General features: G+C 38.3%; 1 pseudogene; it reads left to right on the forward strand.

The window, feature by feature from the left end:
• Positions 1-8,032: 8,032 nt before the first annotated feature.
• On the forward strand, positions 8,033-9,269 carry LOC129030710 (tRNA (guanine-N(7)-)-methyltransferase non-catalytic subunit WDR4-like; annotated as a pseudogene).
• The last annotated feature ends 655 nt before the right edge of the window (positions 9,270-9,924 follow it).

Genomic DNA, 9,924 nt, shown 5'->3' on the forward strand with positions numbered 1-9,924 from the left:
GTCTTCTCTCCAAGACTTCAAATGCCCTAGTAATATTAAAGAAAGTAAGATGAGTAGCAACTTAAGGAAATGGGTTGGGAAGAATACATAAGATGGAAGATCACACATTTTTATTTAGAGTTTAAGACCAAAAACATCAAATTGATGAAATCAGATCAACAATGGACGAAGCTGATTAATTATAACAGCCGACATTAATTGAATGCCTTCTTGTACCAAGCATTGTGCTTACACGGTGTATGTTTACTCTATATCCATTTTATGGATGAGGAAACTGAAAGAGAATGATCTTTTCGATCTATTACATCACCACTTCCCAGCACTAACAAGAATATGTCATACATAGTAGGTACTCAATAAATGTTTATCAAATGACTTCAGAAACTTAGAATGAATAACTTAGATGAAAGAGCCAAGAATGTCCCTCCAAGTTTTTCATTTGAAAAATTTCAAACCCACAGAAAAGTAAAAATATATGACAAATCACTATTTTGTACACCATCCACCTAGAAATACAAGTTGTTAACATGTTTCTATGTTTGTTTTATTTATTTATTCATCTTTGCTGAAACATTGAAAAGAAGTTGCAGACGTGATGATACTTCACCCCTAAATACTTCAGCATGTATCTCCTAAGAATACACTCCTGCATGCAATATCATTATCACATCTAAAAATTGTTACATTAATTCAATAATATCATGTAGTTTACAATCCATATTTAGATTCCTCAGTGGCCCCCAAAATATCTTTTATAGATTCTTTTTTTTCAATTTAGGCTGCAAGAAAATATTTATACATGCATCTGAGTTTTTTGTCTCTTTAATCCGTTTTAACCAGAGGTGTCCCCTGGCTTTGGTTTTATTTTTTAGGATATTGACTATTTTTTTTTCTTTTGAGACAGAGTCTCGTTCTGTCACCCAGGCTTGAGTGCAGTAGTGCAATCTCAGCTCACTGCAACCTCCGCCTCCCAGGTTCAAGCAATTCTCCTGCCTTAGCCTTCCAAGTAGCTGGGACTACAGGCACGCGCCACCACACCTGACTAATTTTTGTATTTTTAGTAGAGACGGGGTTTCACCATGTTGGCCAGGCTGGTCTCAAACTCCTGACCTCACAATCTGCCCACCTCGGCCTCCCAAAGTGCTGGGATTACAGGCTTGAGACTGGTTATCTTATAGAATATTCTGTAGTTGATTTATCTGATTCTGTCTTCATAATTTGATTCAGAGGGCAGGCATGGTGACTCACACCTATAATCCCAGTACTTTGGAGGCCAAGGTGGGAGGATCACTTGAGCCCAGGAGTTTAAGACCAGCCCAGGCAATGTAGCAAGATGCCATTTCTACAAAAATTTTTAAAAATAAATTGACTGGGCATGGTGGTGGGCGCCTGTAGTACCAGCTACCTGAGAGGCTGAGGTGGGAGGATTGCTTGAGCCCAGGAGGCAAAGGCTGCAGTGAGCTGTGATTGCAACACTGCACTCTAGCCTGCAAGACAGAGTGAGACCCTGTCTCAAAAAAAAAAAAAAAAAAAAGATTCAGTAAAACATATTTGGCAATTATACTACATAGTAATTATACTGCAAGTGATGAAATATACTTCTCATTGCATCACATAAGAAGCACATAATGTCTGATTGTTCTACTATACAAGATGGTTAAGTCTGACCATTTGGTTGAGGTGGTAATCACCAAGTCTCTTCACCAAAAGACCCATTTTTCCATATAGCCAATGTTTGTTTTTTTAACAACCCATTTCTAGAGTACTCCTCTATGGCCGACTCTATGCTAAGTGCTTTATAGACATTATCTGACATATGGCTAGTTTTCTCCTCAAGACATTTACCAAATTCTGAAGCTCTGAGGGACTGTAAGCTAAGAAGCTAAGCAGAGAGCCTCTTAGAAGCAAAGGAGTTTTTGCCCAGTCTCACACTACTGAGGACACAATGATTACAGTTGAGGACCCAGTAAAGGGAAGGTAAACAACTCAGGTTCTCAGTTGAAATCTTTGGTGGGCTCTGTACAACGGGCTCCAGCCTCAATTCAGGTAAATCTCCGATTTGATTAAGGTGAGCAAACCTCACTGCCTAATGGAGGATAAGGTGAATTCACTCTAGAGGAAGATGACATCATCTGGAGCCTCTACAGTTTTTCATATACAATGTCTGCACTTACAACATTATCAAGCATCCTAAAAGACAGAACTAAATGATTGGAAGTCACGGGTTGGGTGGGGTGGAAGAACATAGAAGCAAAGTCACAGGGATTTAGTTACTGGAGTTTGCAGGCAAGAATTTTTAAATAGCTATGATTTTAAAATCCAGGCAGATGGATGAAAAGATGAAGAAAACAGATTAATATGAAGATGTTTACCAGAAAACTAGAGAACTAAATGGAAATTCTAGAATTGAAAAATACAACAACAGAAATTTATGCATAGGCTTAATAGCAGATTATAACACTGAAAAAGCATTTATGTACTGGAAAATAGAACAATAGAACAATGCCAACATTGAAGCACATAAAGAAAAAAACAAAAAAGGATTTAGAGATTGAAACAGAATACAAAGGTTCAATATGTTCATATGGGATGTCCAAAAGGGACGGAGAGAGAAAGGTAGCTCTTAAATTTCCCTCCGCTTAGTGGGACATGGGATATCTGAGTGAGTTTCCCCCACCCCATGAGATAGCTGTAGAAGTAGCTGAGAACACACCAAAGGAGCCGCAAAGCAGAAGCCGTGGGATTGAGAGCCTAAACCAGGAGCCAAATAGAGGTTGCTGCAGAGTCTTTAGAGTAACAGTAGCCACAGTGCAAATTGAGGTGGGCTAGAGTCAGCTGAAGGAAGACTCCTATACCTCAATCCCTGATTGTGCTAAGAAAACTGACTGCAAATTACAATAACCAAGAGTGCAGTGAGAGTAGAGGATTAGTGGAAAGTGGAAGGTTGTTAGGAATGGAAGGAAGCATGCAGGCCTGGGGTCTTGCCCCAATACCTTGCTGTTACTTCAGCTGCCTTTCTGCATGGATGTCAGGAAAAAGGAAGAAGGGAAAAAAGAGGGAGCAACTCCAAGTAGAGCTGCCAGATTTAGCAAATAAAATGCATGAGTTTCAGATAAATAGCAAATTGTTTTTTGGTATATGTCCCCAATGTTTGCAAAGAACACACTTACACTAAAACAAATTCATTTTTATCTGAAATTTAAATTTAACTGAGCGTCTTGTATTTTCTCTGGCAGCTCTAACCCTGAAAGACTGAGTAACGTGCTGAGCCTGAGTTAACGTGGAAATGACTGGAGTATGGTTGCCCCTCTGAACCCATCTGTTCTGCATCCATAGATGCAACCGCGGGTCAAAAATATTAGGAAAAATAAAAACAAATGGAAATACAACAATAAAAAATAATATAAAAAGCAATACAATATAATAACTACATAGCATTTACATTGCATTAGTATTATAAGTAATTTAGAAATGATTTAAAGTATATGGAAAGATGTGCACAGGTTGTGTGCTAATATTGCACAATTTTATACAAGGGACTTGAGCATCTGCAAATTTCAACAGATACCAAGGGATGACTGTACTTTTAATGGGCAAGATTAAATTTTACAGTGTGTCTCATTCCCCTCCCAATTCCACACTGCTCACGAAACAGAAAATAGGAGTTGACCAAGTGGTGATATTGTAGGGTAACTCAATCTCCTCTCAGGCCCACTCTGCCTAAACACTCTGTTGCACACCCCATTTCCACTCTACTGTGATTGGCACATACCTAAAACAAATAGCATGTCCTATTTGTCCCACCGTTTCCAGGTGGAACATACAGCAGAAGTCCGTTCTGTCATGAAATCATCAAACGTGTTTGTGGCTTTCAACACTGGAGGAAGGTGGAGGTAGGACCTCTTGGAGATGCCTCATGTAACCCTCCTTTACTCTTCTTGGATTCTCTTCTTCACGCCAACTGGCAAACTTCTCAATCCCTTTTGGGGTGGGAATGCTGTACTGCACTTCATTCATATCCTATCTTTTTCTTCCTTCCTATATCTGGTAGTTCATTTAATAAACACTGTTCTAGACTCTCTAAAGGGAATAATTTGGAATTAAAGAGACCTTTTTCTTTCTCAAGTGCCTCTATCATTTTGTTGTGCCAACTGAAGAATCACGAGGTTCATGAATGTGGAAAGGAGAGCTTTATTTCTTATAAAGGGTTGCAGCCTGCAGGCTGGCCATCCCACAGCCTGGGAAGGATAGCTTCTGGCAGAAACCAGAAGCAGGTACTTCTAGGGAGGGAAGGGTAAGACAGGAATTTAGGCTGAAAGGGTCAGCTAAGTATATACATTTAAGAGGCTATAGGAGGAGCTATGAATATTCACAAAAGGGGAGTGCACTCATGCATAGTAAGCTAACATGTATGTTACCTACATCCTATGTTCACTTTAGGGTGGAAACTTAACATTTAAATGTATTAAAATTAGGCTGTATACGTCAAAAGCTGAAACAGAGGACACAGAAGCATCCTGTGTGCAGCTTCTGTAAACCGGCCAGAACCAGTCCACGGTTAGCGGCCTCTTATCAGGAAGGAATGATGGTCAGTTGTTGTGTCAAACTGCAAAAAGGAAGAGGAGTCCGGCAAGTCTTCGGAAAGGGCCTGTTTCTGTTTAACACTTAGGAATGGAAGCATAATGGCAAGTAGCAAGGGAGGGAGTATAACAGGGCATGTCTGACCTCCCAACCCATCATGGCTGGGAATTCAGCTTTTAAGATTTCTCTAGGATCTCCTTAGCCAAGAGGGGAGTCCTTTTAGTCAGTTGCAGGGGGGACCTTTGGATTTTATTTTCATTTCTCAGTTGAAAGCCTAGCAGTTAAGACTTCTGAGTCTTCTATGCTTGAAAAAAGTCTTTTGAAATTCAACACTGAGTTCTGACTTCTTTATTCTCGGCTGTACCTACCAGACCCACAAAGCACTGGATGCCTGTCTTTCCAGGTAGAGAGCTGCAGAGGAATAAGAATTACTGGGCATGGAAAATACAGTGGAATGTATTACAAAAAAAAAATCAACCCATTCTAGTATTACTCTACACAATAAAATAATGCTGGAAAAGGAAGAAAGAGTAAAAACTATAAAGAACAGTTGAGACAGAAGAAGGTAATAAAACAAACAAGGCATGCGGGTTGGGTTTCTAATAAAAGCTTGACATCCTTATATTGAGTTCTACCACAAGTAAAACTGACTTTTTTCATGAACCCATTTGCATTTTCCAATACCTCCTTGTCCTTACCCAGTCAGGGCCGGATGGAAATAAAACAAGATAAAACTGCAGTTTTACAAACCACACCAGTCATACTGTATTATCATAAACATTAACTGGTCAAGAAAAAAAAATTTTCTTAATTAATTAATTAATTTAGTTATTTATTTTTAGAGACTGGGTCTCACTATGTTGCCCAGGCTGGCCTCGAACTCCTGAGCTCAAGCAATCCTCTCACCTCAACCTCCCAAAGTGCTGGGATTACAAGCATGAACCACTGTTCTGGCCCAAAAGAAATTTTTAATAATCATTTTCTGAGGCCTAGTTTTCTGCTATAGGTCTTCTGTGCCTTGTAGGGGAAAAAAACTCAGCTGCTGGTTTCCCAGTTTGCTCATTTTGACTTACTTTTAATATGACAAAATTATACAGTCCATTTGTCACACAATGAAAGCCTGATAGAAAATACGTAAAACCATAAAAGAAGCTTTCTAAAAATCACATGTGAAAATCTCCCCACTTATTGCTGTGGTTGTGTTTTTTGTTGCCTAACAAGTAGATTGAGCACAATTTTCTGTCTTTATTCTCATTGGTTAGTGAAGAAAATAAAAAGGACTGCTTTTACCATTGTTTTCCCGTGTATGGCCTACTTTTTTCATCAGTTCACCTTTTTTTTTCTCTCTTAGACTTTTATTATATATTTTTAAACGTGCTTTCTCCCTAAATGTTTTATTTTGAAAGTTTTCACTCTTACAGAAAATTTCAAAGAATAGAATATGGCATCATCACCTAGATTAGCCAATTGTTAACTTTAACCATGTTTGCTTTATCTCTGTCTATACCAGGTCCCTAAACTTTATCACTATTAACATTCTGGGCTGGATAATTCTTTGTTTGGGGGAGGGGCAGGGGTGCTGTCGTATACATTGTAGAATGTTTAGCAGCATCCCTGGCCTCTATTCATTAGATGCCAGTAGCACCACTTCCCAACTACTGGCAACCAAAAATGTCTCCAGACATTGCCAAATGTCTCCTGGGGGAAAGTCCCTCTTGTTAGGAACTACTGGTTTATACTACATTTTAAAAAAACAACCTAAATGTCCATCAACCAAGAAGAGTGGATAAAGAATATGTATCGATTATATATATATATTTATATATAATATATATTTTATATATATATTTTATATATATTATATATTATATATAATATAATGTATCTTTATACATAATATATATTTTATATATTATATATCTTATATATAAGATATATAATATATCAGATATTGTATATTATATATTTTATATATAATTTATATATTATATATGAGATATATAATATAGATTATATATGAGATATATAATACAGAATATATATTCTATATTATATAGAATTCTATATATATTCTATATAATATAGAATGTATATTATATAGAATATATATAATATAGAATGTATATTATATAGAATATATAATATATAATATAGAATGTATATTATATATAATATATAATATAGAATGTATATTAGATATTATATATAATATAGAATGTATATTAGATATTATATATAATACAGAATGTATATTAGATATTATATATAATACAGAATGTATATTAGATATTATATATAATATAGAATATATATTAGATATTATATATAATATAGAATATATATTCTATATTATATTATATATTGTATATATTATATATAATATAGAATATATATTCTATATTATATTATATATTGTATATATTATATATAATATAGAATATATAATATACTATATATTGTATATATTATATATAATATAGAATATATTATATATAATGTATCATAATATAATATATATTATATATTATATTCTATATTATATTCTATATTATATATTATATAATATAATATATAATATATTATATATTATATAATATAATATATAATATATTATATATTATATATTATATTATATATTATATGTTATATATAATATAATATTATATTATATGATATATATTATATTATATTATATATATAATTATATATAATATATATAATATATTATATATATAATATATAATATATATAATATATTATATATAATATATAATATATAATATGATATATATATAATATATGATATATAATATGATATTATATATCATATATTATATATTATGAAATATATTATATATGTTTATATATGAATTATATAAATATATAAATAATATAAATATATAAAAATATATAAATATATATTATAAAATGTATAAATAATATATATTATAAAATATATTCTATAGAATATAATATATATAAAAAACTGGGGTATATATATATTACATGGTATATATATATTACATGATATATATATATCCACACAATGGAATACTACTCAGCCATACAAAGGAACAAAATAATGGCATTCAGAGCATCCTGGATCCTGGATAGAGTTGGAGACCATTATTCTAGGTGAAATAACTCAAGAATGGAAAACCAAACATTGTATGTTCTCTCTTATGAGGGGGAGCTAAGCTATGAAGACTCAAAGAATAATATAATGGACTTTGGGGACCCGAGGGGAATGGGAAAGTGGGGGCAAGGGATAAAAGGCTACACATTGGGTTCACCATACACTGCTCAGATGATTGGGTGCTCCAAAATCTCAGTAATTACCACTAAAGAACTTATCCATGTAACAAAGCCCACGTGTTCCTCCAAAACTATTGAAATAAGTTAAAAATGTGCTGGGTGGGGAAATATGCATGGCAGCGAGGCGGGTAGGCACATGGCAGACTCTGCGGGGCTGGTGTTGTGCGGGCAGAAGCTGGTGGTGCAGGGGCGGTTCCAGACCACCTCCACTGCAAGCAGTGACGATGACAGCCTCTTCATCTATGACTGCAGTGCTTGAAAACAAGTCACAAGAAAATAAAGAGGAGGACGAGCCGCCCTTGGTTCAGGGGAGCGGTGCAATTCTCAGTCCACCTTCTCCAAGTCTGGTAGCTGTTTTGCTTTAACCGATGACAGTAAGTGTCTGATTCTTTTCTGTACAAAACGTTGGCAATATCTGAGTGTCAGGACCATGACAAGGAGGTGTACGGATCTGACCTTCATAGCCTCCAAAGAGAAGGTCTTGGTGGCTGACAAGTCTGGAGACGTCTCCTATTAGGTGCTGGAGCCACACGGATGCGGCCGACTGGAGCTGCGGCACCTTTCTGTCCATGCCATTAGACATGGCTGTGCATCCTGATGACCACTTCGTCCTCACTGCGGACCGGGACGAGAAGATCCAGGTCAGCAGGGCCTCCATGCCCCGCAGCATTAAGTCCTCCTGCCTCGGGTACACAGAGTTTGTGAACTACATCTCCTTGTTGCCCACTCAGCCTGAGCTGCTTCCATCCTACTCCGGGGACTGCACCCTGAGGCTCTGGGAGTACAGAAGCGGCCGCCAACTGCACTGCTGTCACCTCCACAGTCTCCAAGAGCCCGCGGACCTCCAGGTCCCCCAGAGGTTTGCCGCGTCCAGGATTGCCTTCTGGTGCCAGGAGAACCGGGTGGTGCTTCTGAGCTCCTGCATTGCTGTGGGATACATCTTCCAGTTTCACGCCCGTAGACAGAAGTTGGTGTACAGGCAGCAGCTGTCATACCAGCATCGATTGTGGGATGTAGCTTTTGAGGAAACCCAGGGGCTGTGGGTGTTCCAGGACTGCCTGGAAGCCCCCCTCCCCTGGTGCTCTGCAGGCCTGTGGGTGGCCAGTGGCAGTCTGTTCCTGAAAGTGCCATGTTAAAGAAAGTCTCCAGTGTTCTTTGTGGGAACTGGGCCATGCTGGAAGGCTCTGCCTGCGTGAACCCCAGCTTTAGCAGTCTCTACAAGGCCACCTTTGACAACATAACCTTCTACCTGAAGAAGAAAGAGGAGAGACTGCAGGAGCAGCTGAAGAAGCAGCAGCGCAGTTGAGTCCCCCACCTGGGCCAATGGGCAGGCCAAGAAGATAAGGCCGGGGGAATCAGCCTGGGGTTGCTGATCTTGGCTGTCGGTGGTGCCCCACACCCTCGAAACAGGAAAAGTAGTTTTCACTTGTTCCCCCTGCATCCTGGCATCTGCCTTCAAAAAGGAAAAGGTGGCCGGGCGTTTTGGCTCACGCCTGTAATCCCAGCACTTTGGGAGGCCGAGGCGGGCAGATCACGAGGTCAGGACATTGAGACCATCCTGGCTAACACGGTTAAACCCTGTCTCCACTAAAAAAAATACAAAAAATTAGCCAGGCGTGGTGGCAGGCGCCTGTAGTCCCAGCTGCTCGGGAGACTGAGGCAGGAGAATGGCATGAACCCGGGAGGCGGAGCTTGCAGTGAGCCAAGATCGCGCCACTGCACTCCAGCCTGGGCGACAGAGCCAGACTCCGTCTCAAAAAAAAAAAAAAAAAAAAAAAAGGAAAAGGTGACGTCAGGTGCGACCAGCTCAGCTCAGAGAACGGGACTGTCTCCTGGGCTCTAGAACATTCTGTGTCGCTGGGCACAGGCTCTTGCCTGGTGCCTGTGCTCCTTTCTGGTTGAAGGGAAGCCAGATGGGTGGAGTGGAAGCACTTTACCTTCACGTTGAGGGCAGCGTGTGAACCTGCAGCGGTGGTAGCTGTCGGTTTTCTGCTATTCTAGAGCCTGGCGCGCTTACTCTAGGAGGAT

Source organism: Pongo pygmaeus, chromosome 12, assembly GCF_028885625.2.
Source record: "Pongo pygmaeus isolate AG05252 chromosome 12, NHGRI_mPonPyg2-v2.0_pri, whole genome shotgun sequence".
NCBI classification, from domain to species: domain Eukaryota; kingdom Metazoa; phylum Chordata; class Mammalia; order Primates; family Hominidae; genus Pongo; species Pongo pygmaeus.